The sequence below is a fragment of the Eubalaena glacialis genome, chromosome 13, assembly GCF_028564815.1.
Source record: "Eubalaena glacialis isolate mEubGla1 chromosome 13, mEubGla1.1.hap2.+ XY, whole genome shotgun sequence".
Taxonomy (NCBI): domain Eukaryota; kingdom Metazoa; phylum Chordata; class Mammalia; order Artiodactyla; family Balaenidae; genus Eubalaena; species Eubalaena glacialis.
The window spans coordinates 7,642,314-7,656,991 of record NC_083728.1 but is presented as its reverse complement, the minus strand read 5'-3'; the positions used below and the strand labels follow the sequence as shown (position 1 = coordinate 7,656,991).

The 14,678-nt window shown below is 44.4% G+C and overlaps 1 pseudogene; it reads left to right on the top strand.

Moving 5' to 3' along the window:
- The first annotated feature begins 7,909 nt into the window (after positions 1–7,909).
- On the top strand, positions 7,910–8,789 carry LOC133104000 (plexin-A1-like; annotated as a pseudogene).
- The last annotated feature ends 5,889 nt before the right edge of the window (positions 8,790–14,678 follow it).

Genomic DNA, 14,678 nt, shown 5'->3' with positions numbered 1-14,678 from the left:
TCTCTTTGGTTGCCTGTGGGGGGGAAATGTCCAAACTCTCTGTTATAGACTAGAGGGTGCATCGTGATTCTCCACTTCTCTCTAAATGCAGATAAACCTCCTCAACCAAGGGGCCTATAAGCTGCAACGTCATCATGTTTCTGTCTACATCTCCACAGGCAGGGGACCCTTCACTCTTTACCCCTCATGTTGTTCTGTCTACCCTGCCTTGGCCTGCCTTTTGTGTCGGTAGCCATTACATTTATCACATTGAATTCTGCAGAATGTAAGCCATGAAAGATGTTAACTGGAGCTGTTAAAAAAATTGGTCAAAGAAATTTGAGAAATTGGTGAATATTAAATCACACTATCATACTAAAGTCTGAACATCCTATTCTAAAAAAAAAAAAAAGCTTTGCTTAACCAAACATTTCCCAAACATAGCTGAACTCAGAATACCTTTTTTTGGAAACACACCTGGGTAAATCTGTTTCCTGGGTCAACAATCTGGAAAATTCACTCTTAAAGCTCTTTGCATCCTGGTCTCTCTTTTGCCCCCTCCCATACATACACTGATGTGAATTCTTCTGTTTTCTTTACGTCATACACCCATCACCCTTAGCACAGTGCTCTATCATTTCCTCTCTCAAGATTCCTTTGGATATAATTTGCAAAAAACAAATTCAGATTAGTTTTAGCAAATGGGGAAGATTTCATATTGGCAAATATAATGGTGGATGGCAATCTTGGTTATAACTTAGAAGTTCCCAGTAGAGGGTGATTTTGTCCCTCCACCTGCTGTCCCCCAGGAGAAATCTGACAATGTCTGAAGACATTTTTGTTGTCACAACTGCAAGAAAGTGGGTGCTACTGGCATCTAGTGCCAGGTAGAGGTCAGCACCCTCACCACCACCAGGAGGAAGTATTGAGCCCAAAATGCCAGTGGTGCCAAAATTGAGAAACTTGACTAGATCCAAACACTCAAGTTATTAGGAATTCTTTGTTATTCCTCTCTCATTTCTCCTGTCAAAGCTTGATTTTATCTATGTCTGCATAGCAGGAAATATGCCTGGTGTCCATATCAGATTCCCTTAAATCTAGTTTTATGACCTAATAGAAGAAAAGTCTTCTTCACTAGTTTCAACCAGAAAAATATACAAGAATTTATTTAATTGGTCCAGGTTTGGTCATGTGTTCATTACAAAATCACTCCCTGTAGATGTTACAATGATCCCAACATAGGCCATGTTCCCATCTTTGGGGAGATGGCATGAGAATTGGGGTGGAGTGGGCAAAACTGTATTAGTCAGACAAAAGCAACATTTATCACACTTTCTTAGAATTCACTTCCTCATTTTTAAAATAGAAATGATAATTTATTTCATAAAACATCATTGTGAGACATTTTTAATGTATGTAACGAGTCTAACAGAATGTTTGAAATAAGAGAGATGTTTAATAAATGGTAGATATGATTCGTAGATTCTTTTTAATGTTTTTACTGTGGCAAGAACACTTAACAGGAGATCAACCCTCTTAACACATCCTTAAGTACGCAATGCAGTATTGTTTACTACAGGCACAATATTGTATGGCAGATCTCTAGAACTTATTCCTCTTGCATAACTGCAATTCGATACCCTTTGAGAAGCAACTCCCCAACCCCCCTTCCCTCAGTCCTGGTAACCACCATTCTACTCTCTATTTCTATAAGTTTGACTATTTTAAAGACTTCATATAAGCAGAATCATACAATATTTGTCCCTTGTGTCCAGCTTACTTCACTTAGCATAATGTCCTCCAGGTTCATCCGTGTTGTCATATATGGCAGGATTTCCTTCTTTTTCTAAGGCTGAGTAATATTACATTATATATATATATATGTATATATACATATATATATATATATATCTCACACTTTCTTTATCCATTCATCATCAACGGACATTTAGGTTGTTTCCATATCTTGGCTATTGTGAATAATGCTGCAATGAACAAGGGAGTGCATGTATTTCTTGCAGATCCTTATTTCAGTTCTTTTGGATATATAGCCAGAAGCAGGATTGCAGGATCATAGGGTAATTCTAGTTTTTAATTTTTTGAGGAGTCTCCATACTGTTTTCCATAGTGGCTGCACCATTTTACATTCCTACCAACAATGTATAAGAGTTTCAATTTCTCCGCATCCTCACCAATATGTGTTTTGTTTGTTTTGCTTTAAAAATAGACATTCTAACAGGTGTGAGGTGATATCTCGTTATGGTTTTATTTGTATTTCTCTGATGATTAGTGATGTTGATCACCTTTTCTTATACCTGTTGGTCATTTGTATTTCTTCTTTGAAGAAATGTCTATACAAGTCCTTTGCCCATTTTTTAATGACTATTTTATTTTTGCTGTTGAGTTGTAGGAATTTCTTACATAATTTGGATATGAGTCCTTTATCAGATATATGTTTTGCAAATATTTTCTCTCATTCTGTAGGTTGCCTTTTTGCTCTGTTGGTTGTTTTGTTTGCTTTGCAGAAGCTTTTTAGTTTGATGTAGTCCCATTTGTCTAATATTGCTTTTGCTACTTGCGCTTTTGGTGTCATATTAATTGGTAGCTATTTAATGATGATGCTGATTAGAAGACAAATAAGAAAGCAATATAAATAGTCAATCTCTAACATGAAAAAAAATCAATATCATATGTAGTCCAGAAATCAGAATAGAAAACATAATATTTATCTTTGGTTTTGTTTTTTATTTTTAAGTGTCAGCAATTGGGCTTTTAAATTTGCTTGCTTACAAAAGTATACCACAAGCTGATAAAATATATCTGGTAGCTGTGGTGTCAGGAGTCCCTTTAGAGTTGTGAGATATACACAGTTTGAAACATTTGGTGTCAAAGTAGCATTTAAATCCTCAGACCAATTAAGTCTAATTATTGAGTGAATAGTAATACTTTTCTTCAACAATGTGAAAGTTAAATTAAAACTTATTTTCAAATTAGAAGGTAACACCTACTACCTGTCAGTCAGTCAAATGTTTGTTTGAGGATCTGGTTAGGAAAAAGATAGAGATTAAAAATACTAACGTAAAGTCAAGTCTTTCTTATATTATGAGCATTATACTTAGATTATACAAAACTCTTGCTTTTTAAACCAGTACTGTGGCAAACCTAAAATAAATTTTTCTGAAACTCATGAACAAGGTCTAGTTAAAGGTGTCAAGCATGTGTGAATTGTAGGTAACTCATGGGCTTGGAATGGCAGAAACATCCCATCGGTTGTTGCCAACTGACAACAATCTCATTGTTCTCTCCAGCTATATTAAAATTACATAATATTTCTCCTGTTTTATGTGAGTTCTGATGGAGAGCTATAAAAAGTAAACAGATAGGTAAGAACTTGGCTACAGAGATTAGCACAGGAGGAAAACCTTACCATGGCAGTCAGCAAAGAAAAGCATCTTGTTGGGTATAAAAATCATGAGTAAATACACACAGGGTATACACACATATATGAAGAATATTCCAGGCTTCACCCACTGTGCTACAGAAGCTAAAATTTTGCTCACTGGGTTATGGATAACATATGAAGGGTGCTGTGCAGTGTAGAAACAAAGATATCAGAAATGGCCAATGTGAACCACATTTTCTGATGATCAATAAATATGGAGTAGGCTCAGTTTTATATTCAACTATATTTTTTTCTTTTTTTTAACATCTTTATTGGAGTATAATTGCTTTACAATGGTGTGTTAGTTTCTGCTTTATAACAAAGTGAATCAGCTATATATATACATATATCCCCATATCTCCTCCCTCTTGCGTCTCCCTCCCACCCTCCCTATCCCACCCCTCTAGGTGGTCACAAAGCACCGAGCTGATCTCCCTGTGCTATGCAGTTGCTTCCCACTAGCTATCTATTTTACATTTGGTTGTATATGTAAGTCCATGCCACTCTCTCACTTTGTCCCAGCTTACCCTTCCCCCTCCCCGTGTCCTCAAGTCCATTCTCTATGTCTGTGTCTTTATTCCTGTCCTGCCCCTAGGTTCTTCATAACCTTTTTTTTTTTTTTTTTGATTCCATATATATGTGTTAGCATACGGTATTTGTTTTTCTCTTTCTGACTTACTTCACTCTGTATGCCAGACTCTAGGTCCATCCACCTCACTACAAATAACTCAATTTCATTTTTTTTATGGCTGAGTAATATTCCGTTGTATATATGTGCCACATCTTCTTTATCCATTCATCTGTCAATGGACACTTAGGTTGCTTCCAGGTCCTGGCTATTGTAAATAGAGCTGCAATGAACATTGTGGTACATGACTCTTTTTGAATTATGGTTTTCTCAGGGTATATGCCCAGTAGTGGGATTGCTGGGTCATATGGTAGTTCTATTTTTAGTTTTTTTAAGGAACCTCCATACTGTTCTCCATAGTGGCTGTATCAATTTACATTCCCACCAACAGTGTAGGAGTGTTCCCTTTTCTGCACACCCTCTCCAGCATTTGTTTGTAGATTTTTTAATGATGGCCATTCTGACTGGTGTGAGGTGATACCTCATTGTAGTTTTGATTTGCATTTCTCTAATGATTAGTGATTCAACTGTATTTTTAATAAAGGCATGCAACAAATTAAGAACAAGTACTAGACCCTACTATCCCATTTCATTACCCACATGAATAAATCATCTTGGGTTGGCCTCTCCGATCACACCTTCTCCCTGCCCTTACCCTTCTTATGATTCAACATAGTGTTTCCAATATTTGTTAATGTTAATATATGTAGCTTTAATTCACACAACCTATGACTTAAAAAAAATTATGAATATCACTGCACCCCCATCAATATACCAGTCACTGTGCTAAGCCATTTTACTTTTTCTAGTTTATATAAACTTATAATAAACTTGAGAATTGATATTATCTTTCCTATTTTCTTTTCTTGCATATTCGAGAAAAATGAGTCTTAGAGAATATAAACAACTTGCCAGGATCATACTCTGTAATACCAAGCAACAAATCAAGTTCAAATATTCAAGAATATACTCAACTTTGGAGGATAAGTGTGTGCTGTTTTATTCGTTATAAAATATACTGTATGTTTCTATTTTTCTATGAAACAGAAAAATTGATTTAGTATAGTTGAATATTAGAGATTGCCATTGCACACATGGAAGTTTTCAGGTTTAAAGAATCAACAAGACCTTATTCCTGTATGTTGCATATACATACAACTCCATAATAGCTATTTTACTGCAGAAAGTGGGAAATAGAGAGCATTACTATTGACTATTTCATGCTGTGAAATATTCAAATTGGCTGTATGCATGTAATTTTATGAATCCTATATATTCAAGCCCATAATTAAGTGGGATCATTCACCATTTAAAAATCTGTTTTATTTAACACAAATATCATACTAAAGCAACTCCTCCTATCCCCAAGTATAGCCGATCATTAAATTTTGATGGTCACTTCCTATGTTCATAACAATCACCTTGTAACAATTCACATATGTCTAAATTGTGTATGAAAGAGTGTTTTAAAATTATTAAAGCCGATTTAAGAAACTACCACTTGTGACAGCAAAATAAACAAAAATTGTTAATTCCTCAAAGGCATGCATTTGAGAGATTGTATTAAAATTTTGTTTTGGTTCTGTTAATGTTTTCTTCCTACCCTTTCCCAACCCCTTCTCCCCAAAAAGAAACTTTTAGGGTGAAGTTTGGATACATAGGTGTACCAAGCTATATATTGATAAATGATTCACTCCTGGCACAAAATCTGTGTTCATAAGATATAGATATATATATATAGATATATAGATATACACACACACACACACACACACATACATACATACAGTTAGATGGCCACCTGTGTAATTTTCACCGTGTCCTCTATAAATTATTCATCCCCTTTCTAGGTCAAACAAAATATATTTTCAAAGTATATATGAAATAACTTACTTTTCTTCATAAAAAAAGAAATTTAAAGTATTGATTTTTTTTTTTTTTTTTTTTTTTTTTTTGGCTGTGTTGGGTCTTCGTTGCTGCGCATGGGCTCTCTCCAGCTGCGGCGAGCAGGGACTACTCTTCGCTGCAGTACGCCAGCCTCTCATTGCAGTGGCTTCTCTTGTTGCAGAGCACGGGCTCTAGGCATGTGGGCTTCAGTAGTTGTGGCATGCGGGCTTCAGTAGTTGTGGCTCGCGGGCTCTAGAGCGCAGGCTCAGTAGTTGTGGTGCAGGGGCTTAGTTGCACTGAGGCATGTGAGATCTTCCCAGAACAGGGATCTAACTCATGTCCCCTGCATTGGCAGGCGGATTCCTAACCACTGCGCCACCAGGGAGCCCTAAAGTGTTGATTTTTACATTCAGGTCAATACTTGCTCTTTTTCTGAAGGAAATTTTCAGAAAGTCATAGCAATGGAAGAAAGAGGACTTGGGTTGGTTTTCCTGTAATGAAACTTTACATAGCCCACCTTAATCCTCAAACCACATTGCCACTGTCAGGCTCACAACCCAGGGTACTAAATATAAGTCAGATAGTGATACTAAGAGCACTGGAGTTCTCTTAAATCCCTCTGCCCACTCACCTTCCCTCATTTATTCTTTGGTGCCTGCAATTCTGTAATTTAATATTCTTGTTTTCAATTAAAGAGTAGGTTCTAACTGGCAGCCTCTGGACTTCAAAAGGTTGACAAAGGTAGTAATGGGAAACAGAGTCCTTAGCATAGTGACTAAACATATTAAGGCTTCTACACAGTGAGACTAAATTATGTAAGTGTACTTGTTTGACTAGGAGTTTATTATCTCAAAGTTGAGTCATGCTTTTCAACCTTGGCAGTAATGATGTTTGGACCAGACAATTTTTTGTCTCGGGGGGAAGCATACTCTCCTGTGTATTAGAGGATGTCCAGCAGCAACCCTGGTTTCTACCCGCTAGATACCTGTAGAACTACCCCCCCCACCCCCGTCCTACTTCTAGCAAGCTGTGACAACTGGAAATCTCTCCAGACATTGCCTAACGTCCACTGAGAACAGATTGCCCTGGAAAGCAAATCACTCCAGTTTGAGAATCATTGAAGCAGTCTTGATAAGAAACATGGACTGGAAACACTTCCTCTTTGTGCCTTTATTTAGAACGTAAGCATCTTGTGGGCAGGGAGTTTGTCTGTTTTGTGCAGACCATATCCCGGGAACTTAGAACAGTGCCTGCCATATAGCGAGTAATGGGTAAATATTTGTGAAACTAATGAATGATTGAAATGTCCAACACAAATGATGCTCCATTTATAAAACAGAATATTATCCAGCTGTTTAAAAATGAGGAGCTTAAAATGTTCATTAAAATGGTTAGGTGCTCATGAAATATTAAGTAAAAAAAGCCAATTTTTTTTTTATAGATCTTTATTGGAGTATAATTGCTTCACAATACTGTGTTAGTTTCTGTTGTACAACAAAGTGAATCAGCCATATGCATACATACATCCCCATATGCCCTCCCTCTTGAGCCTCCCTCCCACCCTCCCTATCCCACCCCTCTAGGTAATCACAAAGCACGGAGCTGATCTCCCTGTGCTACGCTGCTGCTTCCCAATAGCTAACTATTTTATATTCGGTAGTGTATATATGTCACTGCTACTCTCACTTCGCCCCAGCTTCCCCCTCCCCCCGCCCCCCATGTCCTCAAGTCCATTCTCTATGTCTACGTCTTTATTCCTGCCCTGCCACTAGGTTCATCAGTACTGTTTTTTTTTTTTTTTTAGATTCCATGTATATGCGTTAGCTTACGGTATATGTTTTTCTCTTTCTGACTTACTTCAGTCTGTATGACAGACTCTAGGTGCCAATTATAAAAAGTATGTCTAATTTATTCCTATTCTGTGGTATGAAAAAATATACATCTTGAAGTATATGCAAAAATTGTGGCTGCCCAAGCAGACGTCCGCCTACAGTATCTCCAACTCCTCCACCGTCACCAAGTCCCCCAGCAGATAGGAGAGCATGCCGCGCACAGCCAGCTGCCCCGACAGCCGGCGCTTGCGCACGCCCACGATCATGCCCGACCTGGAGAGCGCACCAAGCTGTGGCACCTGGTCAAGAACCGCGGCCACCTGGACCAGCGCGAGGGGGACAGCGGCAGCGAGGTGGTTTGCGAGATCTACCTGACGCGGCCGCTGGCCACCAAGGGCACGCTGCAGAAGTTCGTGGACGACCTCTTCAAGACCATCTTCAGCACGCAGGGGCTCGGCCCTGCCGCTGGCCATCCAGTACATGTTCGACTTCCTGGACGACCGGGCCGACCAGCACCAGATCCACGACGCGGACGTGCGCCACACCTGGAAGAGTGACTGCCCGCCCCTGAGCTTCTGGGTGAACGTGATCAAGAACCCGCAGTTCGTGTTCGACATCCACGGGAGCAGCACCACTGACGCTTGCCTGTGGGTGGTGGCCCAGACCTTCATGGACTCCTGCTCCACGTCCGGGCACAAGCTGGGCAAGGACTCGCCTTCCCACAAGCTGCTCTACGCTAAGGACATCCCCAACTACAAGAGCTGGGTGGAGAGGTACTACACAGACATCGCCAAGATGCCCGCCATCAGCGACCAGGACATGAGTGTGTACCTGGCTGAGCAGTAGCGGATGCACCTGAGCCAGTTCAACAGCATGAGTGTCCTGCACGAGATTACTCCTGCATCAGCAAGTGCAAGGACGAGATCCTGACGGCCCTGGAGAAGGACGAGCAGGCACGGCGGCAGCGGCTCCGGGGCAAAAGCTGGAGCAGGTGGTGGACACCGTGGCCCTGAGCAGCTGAGCCATCGGCCACGGCTGCCTGGCCAGCAGGAGAGTGAGAGGGCCCTCGGGGGCGGCCCCTGTGTGGCAGCCAGAGCTGGGAGGTCCACGGAGGCAGCCGCGCCCCAACCATGACAGGTGCCCTGCGCTGGGGACCAGGTGTGCAGTCCTGGTCCCCCCCACTGCCCCTGTCCCCTTCCCGCCTGCGGGGGTCCCGGTTCTTAATTGGTGTGGGTGAGACGGTGCCTGCAGCACCCTCCACGCCCAGAGCTGCTCGCCATGGGGCTTGCCAGGTGTGACCAGGGGCCTTCTCAGGACAATAGGTGACTGCTGAGGCCCGGGGGGTGAGGCTGGAGCCCTCCTGTAGGGAGAGGTTGGGCTGCCGAGGCCAGGAGAGCCAGGCCCAGGGGCTGGGAGGGGGCCAGCTGTGCCCGGCTCTCTAGGCAGAGTCTGAGGGCTGGGGCGTGGCTGGCAGCCGGGAGGGGAGGCTAAATGCCCAGGGCCCAGCCACGGTGAGCTGAAGTCAGGCCAGGCGTCACCACCTACCTGCCACGTGCCGGCAACCCCCCACTGACCACTGCACCCCCGCCGCCATCCTCCGATTCACCGCGTGCTCTCCGCGGCCGAGGCCAGAGCACCACGTCGACCTCGCCCAGAGAGAGGCCCCCTTCTCTGTCCTATGGAGGGGCTGCAGGACGGCTCCACACAGGGCCCAAGTGACTTCCAGAAGGACTCAGATCCCGTTCCGTCCTCAGGGCTGTGCCTCTGGGAGCCGCTGGGGCCTGGGGCTCCGGGTCCCGCATGCACGTTCCCCTTATTCATTCCCCCCACCGCGCCCGCCCCCGTCCCGGGCTGAGCTCTCGGCTGTGGAGGTCCCGGGAACAGCCCCGAGCGCCCTGCTCCCCCTTCCCCAGCCCCGGCCCGCCTGCCAGCGGCATCAGTCTGGCCCCTCAGCAGCGTGCCGGCCCCTGGGAGCGGGGGGTCATCTGGGGGCTGTTGCTCGTCTTTTAGGGGAGCAAGGGGGTCCTGCTGTGCTCCCACTGGCCCGGCCGGGAGCAGGACGCAGTGACCAGGGGGCCTGCAGAGCCGGTCTGCCCACCTTGCTCTCAGCGAGCAAGAGAACACGTTTTTAATTAAACAGTCTGTACATATATATATATGTATATATATATATATATATATGGCTCTAGCCTGTCTCCAGCCCCAGTGGGGCCCTGTATAGTTAACTGGAGGAGGAGAAATTTTACACTTTAGAGTAAGAGAATTAAGGGAGCAGGAAAGCAATACCAAATGGTCGTGGAGAAAGTGGCCAGAGCTTCCCCGCTGGAGCACCCCCGAGGCCTCCGCCCTCGACCTGCCGGTCGTCTTGTTTTGGTTTTGACGTGAGAAGGAGAGGATTTCTCGGGCCTAGAGCTTGCTTCCCGGATGCGGGCCGTGGATTCCTGCATGACTGTGCTAGCGTTTAGTCTGACTTGATCTTTTTAAAACTGCAAGTGCTGAATACTAGAGGTTGTTAGGCTTTTTTTCCATGTTTTTAAATTAATCAGTCACTTGTGAAGGCAGTGGCCTGTTCCCTTTTCAATTCACTTTTTCGACGGTACTACGGATCCCCGCGGACTTTCAGGGGCAGCTAGTTGTGGCCGGCCCCGCGCCCCCGGCCGCCCGTCTTGGGCCCCCCCACTAAGCAGCGTGAGCCAGACAGCGCCATCAGCTGAGGAGCCGCTCCCTTGGGGAGGAGGGGTGAAACCCGCCACCTCCTGACTCAGGGAGCTCCTGGAACCGGGGTGCAGGGGTCCCTGGGCCCCGTGGGCACTGAGCGGGGCTTGGGCCCCCCGCGCCGTGGGTGTCCAGCGGGAGCTCAGGCCGGGCGGGCGCTGGCCGGGGCCGGGTTCCGTCCGGGTTCCGTCCGGGTGCGGGTCTCGCTCCCCCCGAGTCTTCCCTGGAGCTGCTTCTGATCGAAGCCGCCGTTCTTCCAGCTCCGCTCGGGCCAGGGGGCTCCTCGGCCGCTGCGCCGCCGTCTTCAGCATCCAGTCCCAGCCCCCCTTCCTCGGGCCTCCTCGGCCCCGTGCTTGCCCCTCGGGCGGCAGGCTGGGCGGTGCTGACGCAGGAGGGGAGCCGGCCCTGCGGGCGCGAGGCCTCGTGGAGCACGTGCGCGGGTCAGGTGCGAGCATCAGCGCCGGCTGTTTACACACGAGCGAATCGCTGACCTACGCCTGCCGTCCACCCCGCAGCATGGCCGCCCCTTCCTCTCCCGGGGCTGGAGTCAGGCCAAGTCCTCCTCCTCGCTCGTCTCCAGGGTCCTGCTGGCTCCACTGCGCCTTCGGCACTGGGCCCAGGCGCCCGCCGTCACCTCCCCGTCCTCCTGCCGGGCACTCGGACCCCAAGCTCCGGCTCTGGCCGGAGTGTGGCGTGGGAGCGCTGCTCTGTGCAGGTGGGCGGCCCCCAAGGCCCCTCTGCAGCCCCAGGGCCGGGGGTCTGGGCCGCAGTGTGGGGCGGTGTGCCAGGATGCCTGCCCACCCGGGCCCCCTCCCGCCCTCGCCCGCGCGTCTCAGGAGCGCCAGGACGGCTCGGCCTCGGTCGGGAGCCTGGCCTCTCCGCGTACCTCGAGCTTGCACGCGCGGCCTGACCCGGGCCCCAGACCCACGGGGCGCCCCGTCCCGCCCTCCCCGCCTTGCCGTTGCTGGGGAGCCCCACCTGGCTCTCCCGCCAGTGCTGGAGCTGAGGGCTCACGCCGTTGGTGCTACTCAAGCTAGAATAGATAGAGAGACACGAAGCCCACTATTAGGTGTCCTTTAACGCTGCAGAGCCGCCACCCAAAAGAAGAGCGGTCGCTCGGCAGCCTCAGCGGCCTCTCTGCAGCCGCCTCTCCCGTGGCCGGTGTGGCCGATGGCGCTCGGCTCGCAGGCTGTGTGATACACGGCTATTTTCTGTTTTACTGTCTCAGATTTAGTACTTGTAAATACACATTAAGGAGAGAGTAAACATTTTTGCTAAAAAAAAAAAAAAAAAAATTGTGGTTGTACTAGGTGGCAGGATTGCAGACTATTTCTATTTTCTTATATTTAATTATACTTTATTATGTGCAATATTTTTATTATGCAAAGTTTGGTTGTTAGTTTACAGAACACAAAACAAAGAGCAGAGTAAGCCAAGCACACCAGAGAAAGTCCTTTCATAATTCTAAAATCTGCAAAACAAGGAGCTCTAACACACTAGATTTCTGACCTGAGAGGAATGAACAGTTCTCTGAGAAAGCTGCTCTAGATAACGCCTGTGTTTCTAAAAATCATTATCTGTGTGCCCAGTATTGTCCTGGGTACCATGGAGATCTAGGAAAAAGTTCAGAATTCCAATGCTTGCAAGTTTAAAATCTAAATGGGAAAATAAGACCTACACACAGGACATTGCCAAAACAAAATGAAACAATATATAATGAGATGTTAAATAGTATGCTATGAACCATGCTTTAGAATTTCATGGAGGAGAGGTATCAAGAAATTAGCCCACTGAAGAAGATGGGACTTGAGTTATCAAGGGTAAATAAGACTCAGATAAAAGGAGAATGGGAAGGGGCATTCCAAGGGGGAGACAAGGCAAATATTGTGAATAAAGGCACAAAGGGAAAAGGTAAGTACAGGTGGAAGGCATCAAAGATGCTGATCTCATTAGAACAGAGAAGTGTAAGGATCACCTACCAACAGAGATGCAGCTGGTGTCTTGGGAGGGACAATTCTTTGTTAAGTAGAAATGTTCCAGGCATCAGCAGAGCTTTTCGTATCTTTGGCCCCTAACCTCAGATGGCAGAAGCACCCATTCTCAGCAAAAGCAATTTTAGGCCACAGACCCCTTTCAAGACATTGGGTTCCAGTAATTGTTACCCGTTTATTCTGTTTCTCCATGACCCTGAATAACACTCAGCCATTACAATAAGGAGCTACCGACATCTTCCCAAGTGCTCCCTAGAGGGTGATAGCAACCCGGTTGAGAACTGCCGCGACTCTACAATCTATTTTCTGATGTTTGGAAGCTGGCTATGTGTTCCTTCAACTTCCTACCCAATTTCATGTGATTTCCAAAAAAGTTGTGAATCTCATTGTGGGAGAGCAAACTCCAGTCAAATAGACTGGATTCGAATTTAGGCTGTTCTATTTTCTGGGTGTATAATTTTTGGCAATTTTCTCTAATTATCAGTTTTCTCATCTGTAAATAGGGCTACTGGTGAATGAGAGGTGTGGGTTGAACTGTGTTCCCCCCAAAGATATGTTGAAGTCCTAACTCTCTGAAGAGGTGACTCTTGAGCTGAGACCTGGTGACAAAGAACCAGCCACGCTGTTATCTTTTCTTTCATATTTTCTTCTGTAGTGTCAAATCTGACGAACATATTATCATCATTCTTCCAAAGACCTGTTTGGTTTTCAGCTAATTTTTAAATGATTTAATAACTACTTAATGTACTCTATTTTGGGGTTTGATTTTATGCATTAATATAAACCATTGTCTTGCCTCCTTTTTCCTGTTCACAAAGTTATCTAGTTATCCCCATACCATTTAAAAATAATCTTCCTTTTCAAACTAATTAATTAATTAGAATGAGGCTTTACTAAGATAAGCCATTATCTTAAAGTCTGGAACCTAATAAACACATTAAATGTTAGTGATTTTTATAACAGCACCACCACTGTCATCATCATCCTGATAGAATCTATCACAGCAGAGAGTTTTGCACCTAGTACTTGCAAGATCTGAGTTATTTGGGGGGTAGTAGGGACCATATTTAACTTTTCATAACTGTTTTTCTCAATGCTGGGCCAAGTTTTTTGCACATAGTAGGGAATCAGTAAATATTTGTTAAATTAATGAAAGGAAGAATGTGGGTCCTCAGTGAGTATTTGATGAATTACTTAGCTGAACCACTTACCTGCTGATTTCCAGTGATCTGTGGCTCATGGATGATATGTCCTTTACTGTGTATTCTCAATTAGATGACAGTCTTTTCAAGGCCCCTTTGAATTAAATCATGATTTTTTTGCATTCTATGAATGAGAAGTCTTAGGGCAAAAGGGAGGCTGTAGATTGTCATGTATAGATTTTGTATCTATCTGAGTGAGACAATGTATTTTTGATAGAATGCATCTACTTATACAGGGCCATGGCTGAGTTGTGTAAAATACCCATACATATTTCATGTTATCCAAGCCAAGGCTTAGAAATGAAGTTTGTGCTGTCAAACTCAGAATTGCGGCAGGCATTTTGATACAAAATCTGTCAACAAAGAGAATTAGTGTGCCCAGAGTGAAGGAGACACAGCAACAGTTAAAAGATATCTTCGGAAAGAAAGTCCATAACTCAACTGTGTCTTACACATAGTAGGTAGCCATTGAAATTTGCTGAATAATTCTGACTACAGACCTCAGCAGTAGAGAGATGCAAAGAAATTTGGTGACCAAGATAGTAAACAATAGTATTATATAGTGTTAAAACAAGTATGCTTTGGGAATAAGATAACTCAAATTCAGACCATTCTATTTCCAAGTTATGTTTCCTTGAGCAAGATACTTATTCTCTCTGAGTGAAGTCTCAGGGTTCACAGCTCCACAGAAACTTAACAAGGTAAGACTTTTTGGGGCTCTTATCAGTATTGCATTAGAGAATAAGCACATAGTAAGGATTCCATATACATGACTTGTTGGTTCTGCTATTTTTACTATTTTTATTATTAAATGTTCACCAATTCAATCATAAACACTATATTTTGCACGGAAGAGTTAATAAAGCATTTCCAATTCCACCATAACAGAATAATGGGTAACATGCACCAGATTTACCACCATGACCCACTGCAATGAATAAAACCATAAAACTGGGTAAAATATGTGAAGCTATCAATTCAATTCAACTCATTGACGGAAAA